The sequence below is a fragment of the Pleurodeles waltl genome, chromosome 4_1 (genome assembly GCF_031143425.1).
Source record: "Pleurodeles waltl isolate 20211129_DDA chromosome 4_1, aPleWal1.hap1.20221129, whole genome shotgun sequence".
NCBI classification, from domain to species: domain Eukaryota; kingdom Metazoa; phylum Chordata; class Amphibia; order Caudata; family Salamandridae; genus Pleurodeles; species Pleurodeles waltl.
Window position 1 is genome coordinate 33,774,049 of NC_090442.1, and position 6,000 is coordinate 33,780,048.

Below are 6,000 nucleotides of genomic sequence, written 5' to 3' on the forward strand. Positions count from 1 at the left end.
GGATTATAGGTTAAGGTTTTGCTAATTAATCATTAGGCCTTAGTTAGCATGAGTCGGGCCTAGTTGCCCGGTTTTATATTGAATGTGTTTTTCTAACGTGCAGTGTGCGGACTTGCTGAAGGACATGTACTCGTACTTTTCCAAAAGCTAGAGGATGTATGTAACCGTAGTGGATCCGTTCTCATGAGACTCGACTTGCTCAAGGAGACATTTTTGCTAAATGCAACAGTGTAGACTTGCAACAGGTACAAGGTCGCCTAAACTGGTTTAGACAATGGAACAACAGACTGAGCCTGAGAGACTAAGAGTTTTTCACCTGACATCTGACCCGATGGAGATATCAATCACAAGAGCCCAAAAACTACGTGAGAACTGTTTTGGGGTGACAATCTTAATGAGGCGACAAATGGACTATTGGTTGGAGATAATGGTGCGCCAAAACTTGTCCAATCGGAAATTAGGGAACTGTACAACAATCTTGGTATAACTATACGACCCAAGGAAGATTCATTCATTCTGGTGCGTTATGAAGCCATTTTTGCCATTATCTAGACACTTTGCCTAGAGACTTTGCTGTTTGCCTACTTTGCCTAGCCCGTTTTATACTTTACCTCCTTAGTAGGGAAGTACCCCTACTGCCCCGTCTTGCTGAACTTTGCTGAATTTCCTGGCTGATGGCGAATCAACTGATGTCCTGAGGACGAAGACTGACTCTGTATGCTGACCCATTACGGAGGGAAACTATATAATGATGGAAATGGAAATTTGTCTGTTTGCCTTTTCTTCTAGGTATCAACTGCTTCTTTTGACAGCGACCATAGTTAGAGATTTTCTAAACTGATGTTGCTAAATTGTTTTGCATGAAGCCCAACATGCCGATGCTAATTTGAGGTTAGTTGAGGAGACCACCAAACGGACGCAAATAGACAAATGACAGAATCTATGCTTTGTTGAATAATGCGCTAATGATACTTTGCTAAAGTTAATCCATGTTTACATCGTGCTATGTTCTAATGTTCATAATCTTTGCTTTGATGAAGTCGTATTCGAGTTGCCATATCATGACATTGCTGATGAGTTTTCTGGTATTGAGACTAATAAACTTGCTGATAGAATTGTAATCAATAGGGAATAAATATTATAAATCATACTAAATTCTGTGTGGTTATTCGTGACTGAAAAGTCATGGTGTGTCTCAATATTATTGATGTCATGGTTTAAATTTGATTGACTTGTTATTGTGATTATTGACGAGGTTATTGATCTATTGATTGACATGATGAGTAGCTATCTCGTTCTAAGGAGACTTCAATCAGGGTCAAAAGATCCATCGGCCTAAAACGAGTCCCAGAGTGTGTAAAATATGTAGATTGGGATGCGTTATCAGTTCTGGTAGCAGAGGACGGTTAAGGCCCTTTGGGGCCCTGGAACGAGGGACCATTGTTTAGAATTGTTTTTCGAGAGAATACAAATTGGAGATATGATGTGCCTCTAAGTCCCCAATGACTTTCCCGGAATCTCAGAGCTTGCCTAAGTGAGTTGGGTATGTTCTCTGCATTCTAGTGATAGTATGTGTGACGTAGAATTTGCGCTTGCTCAGCTTATGCATATCGCAGGTGAATTGTGAGGTTTGTGAGAATTTAGGGCAGGTAATGTTTTAGTAGGAGTGGGCGTACTCCGCAGTATGAGAGTAGGGAAGCCATCAAACTTCATGTGAGTGTGGCGCTTTGTGCTAAAACAATTGTCCACATGGTTGTTGTTGATGTACGAACCCGGCGTGGTCTAAGACTCCGGAGTATGTTGATAAGTGTATGAGACACTTGATTTATGTTGTAATTTGTGCGGTTTAATGGGTCAATCGGGCATGATTGACAAGTCGAGTTTGAGTCAAAGTGCGTGAGTGAAGCCTTCGACTGAGATTTGGCAAGTTCTAAAGTGCACTAGAACGAACCATTGACAAGGCGAAAGTAGGATTTGCGGGTCGAATTCTGCTTGCGAGTGCGGGATCTGAGAAGGAGAGAGTAGCGGCCGAGGCTTCAAGTGAAATCCCTGTAAAGTTCTGAAGCAATTGTGTTACCCTTCCTGTAGTAAACCGGCAAATTTGAGTTTTTGTTAAAGGTGCTCGCAATATATTGCATTCGTTTTGTGTAGATCTAGTGTGAGGAGGACAAGCCACAAGACTTTGTCAGCCGCAGTGTGTGTGTGTGAGTGTGACGTCATTGGAGCCGCGCTGGGATAGGTCAGTTGCCGAGGGAGGTTGCGCACGCATTGGCAGCTGTCCGTGAGAGGCAATTGGTTGAGAAGGTGGGCGAAGAGTGTTCTGGGAATTAAAGTCACTTCCTGATTAGGTTCTAAACTAAATAAAAAGACGCAAAAATGAAGTTTTTCAAAGCATTAAAGTGTGCCTTGAGGGGAGATACGTACATTACAGCAAGTGTGGGGGAGCCTACACCGCCAGAAGATACTTCGGCTTATGCCGTAATGGAGGAGAAGGGAGTAGCGCCGTGCCTTTGGCTAAAGCAATGGTGCAAATTAACAGAGAACGAGGGGTGCTTGGCGTTTCCAGAACACGGAACGTTCAATATAAGAATTTTAGAGAATTTGTGGAGGGTGTTAAATGAGCAGACGCCACCTCCGAGACCAGCTCAGTTTGAAGCGTTAGCGATTTGGGAACTGGCGGCCATTCAGAAACAGCAACAGAAATTTGAGAGGAGAATGAGGAAAGCAGAAAAGGCCCTAGCGGAAGCTAGGTGGGATAGTGCGAACAGAATGTGGAGAAGGGAGATAATAGATGGAGTTAGAATGTTTCCGGCAATAACTCAAGAAGCCGAAACACAGGGAAAGAAAGCCACTTGCAAAACGGACAAGGGGTCTAGTAAGCAGAAAGAGACTCAGAAGTCCTGGGCAGATGCAGATGATTCAGATGATAATGAGTTCCTTAATCAGTTGTTACATGATTGACCGCCACCATATGCCATAAATGACAACAGATCAAGTACTAGTGCAGGTCCTGTAAATTCAACACAGAATCAGGGAACCATAAGCACAGCACAGGCGAATAATGTTATCACATCAGCTCTGATTCAGAATGGTGTCAGTGTATCCACTGCACCAGAGACGCAGATACAGTTGCAGCCATCACCAATTCAGAGGCTCTACCCTGATGTCCCAGTACTAGAGACGACTGTGAGAAGGTAGCCTCTTTCTAGCCTTGTTACCCCCACTTTTGGCCTGTTTGTGAGTGTATGTCAGGGTGTTTGTCACTGTTTTCACTGTCTCACTGGGATCCTGATAGCCAGGCCTCAGTGCTCATAGTGAAAACACCATGTTTTCAGTATGGTTGTTATGTGTCACTGGGATCCTGCTGGTCAGGACCCCAGTGCTCATAGGTTTGTGGCCTATATGTATGTGTCACTGGGACCCTGTCACACAGGGCCCCAGTGCTCATAGGTGTGCATGTATATGTTCCCTGTGTAGTGCCTAACTGTCTCACTGAGGCTCTGCTAACCAGAACCTCAGTGGTTATGCTCTCTCATTACTTTTAAATTGTCACTAACAGGCTAGTGACCAATTTTACCAATTCACATTGGCTTACTGGAACACCCTTATAATTCCCTAGTATATGGTACTAAGGTACCCAGGGTATTGGGGTTCCAGGAGATCCCTATGGGCTGCAGCATTTCTTTTGCCACCCATAGGGAGCTCTGACAATTCTTACACAGGCCTGCCACTGCAGCCTGAGTGAAATAACGTCCACGTTATTTCACAGCCATTTTACACTGCACTTAAGTAACTTATAAGTCACCTATATGTCTAACCTTTACCTGGTAAAGGTTAGGTGCAAAGTTACTTAGTGTGAGGGCACCCTGGCACTAGCCAAGGTGCCCCCACATTGTTCAGAGCCAATTCCCTGAACTCTGTGAGTGCGGGGACACCATTACACGCGTGCACTACATATAGGTCACTACCTATATGTAGCTTCACCATGGTAACTCCGAATATGGCCATGTAACATGTCTATGATCATGGAATTGCCCCCTCTATGCCATCCTGGCATAGTTGGCACAATCCCATGATCCCAGTGGTCTGTAGCACAGACCCTGGTACTGCCAAACTGCCCTTCCTGGGGTTTCACTGCAGCTGCTGCTGCTGCCAACCCCTCAGACAGGCAGCTGCCCTCCTGGGGTCCAGCCAGGCCTGGCCCAGGATGGCAGAACAAAGAACTTCCTCTGAGAGAGGGTGTGACACCCTCTCCCTTTGGAAAATGGTGTGAAGGCAGGGGAGGAGTAGCCTCCCCCAGCCTCTGGAAATGCTTTGTTGGGCACAGATGTGCCCAATTCTGCATAAGCCAGTCTACACCGGTTCAGGGACCCCTTAGCCCCTGCTCTGGCGCGAAACTGGACAAAGGAAAGGGGAGTGACCACTCCCCTGACCTGCACCTCCCCTGGGAGGTGTCCAGAGCTCCTCCAGTGTGCTCCAGACCTCTGCCATCTTGGAAACAGAGGTGCTGCTGGCACACTGGACTGCTCTGAGTGGCCAGTGCCACCAGGTGACGTCAGAGACTCCTGCTGATAGGCTTCTTCAGGTGTTAGTAGCCTTTCCTCTCTCCTAGGTAGCCAAACCCTCTTTTCTGGCTATTTAGGGTCTCTGTCTCTGGGGAAACTTTAGATAACGAATGCATGAGCTCAGCCGAGTTCCTCTGCATCTCTCTCTTCACCTTCTGATAAGGAAACGACCGCTGACCGCGCTCGAAGCCTGCAAAACTGCAACATAGTAGCAAAGACGACTACTGCAACTCTGTAACGCTGATCCTGCCGCCTTCTCGACTGTTTTCCTGCTTGTGCATGCTGTGGGGGTAGCCTGCCTCCTCTCTGCACCAGAAGCTCCGAAGAAATCTCCCGTGGGTCGACGGAATCTTCCCCCTGCAACCGCAGGCACCAAAAAGCTGCATTACCGGTCCCTTGGGTCTCCTCTCAGCACGACGAGCGAGGTCCCTTGAATCCAGCGACGCTGTCCAAGTGACCCCCACAGTCCAGTGACTCTTCAGCCCAAGTTTGGTGGAGGTAAGTCCTTGCCTCACCTCGCTGGGCTGCATTGCTGGGAACCGCGACTTTGCAGCTACTCTGGCCCCTGTGCACTTCCGGCGGAAATCCTTTGTGCACAGCCAAGCCTGGGTCCACGGCACTCTAACCTGCATTGCACGACTTTCTAAGTTGGTCTCCGGCGACGTGGGACTCCTTTGTGCAACTTCGGCGAGCACCGTTTCACGCATCCTCGTAGTGCCTGTTTCTGGCACTTCTCCGGGTGCTACCTGCTTCAGTGAGGACTCTTTGTCTTGCTCGACGTCCCCTCTCTCTGCAGGTCCAATTTGCGACCTCCTGGTCCCTCCTGGGCCCCAGCAGTGTCCAAAAACGCCAAACGCACGATTTGCGTGTAGCAAGGCTTGTTGGCGTCCTTCCGGCGGGAAAACACTTCTGCACGACTCTCCAAGGCGAGAGGGATCCGCCCACCAAAGGGGAAGTCTCTAGCCCTTTTCGTTCCTGCAGAAACCTCAGCTTCTTCTGTCCAGTCGAAGCTTCTTTGCACCCGCAGCTGGCATTTCCTGGGCATCTGCCCATCTCCGACTTGCTTGTGACTTTTGGACTTGGTCCCCTTGTTCCACAGGTACCCTAGATTGGAAATCCACAGTTGTTGCATTGCTGGTTTGTGTCTTTCCTGCATTATTCCTCTAACACGACTCTTTTGTCCTTAGGGGAACTTTAGTGCACTTTGCACTCACTTTTCAGGGTCTTGGGGAGGGTTATTTTTCTAACTCTCACTATTTTCTAATAGTCCCAGCGACCCTCTACAAGGTCACATAGGTTTGGGGTCCATTCGTGGTTCGCATTCCACTTTTGGAGTATATGGTTTGTGTTGCCCCTATCCCTATGTTTCCCCATTGCATCCTATTGTAACTATACATTGTTTGCACTGTTTTCTAAGACTATACTGCATATTTTT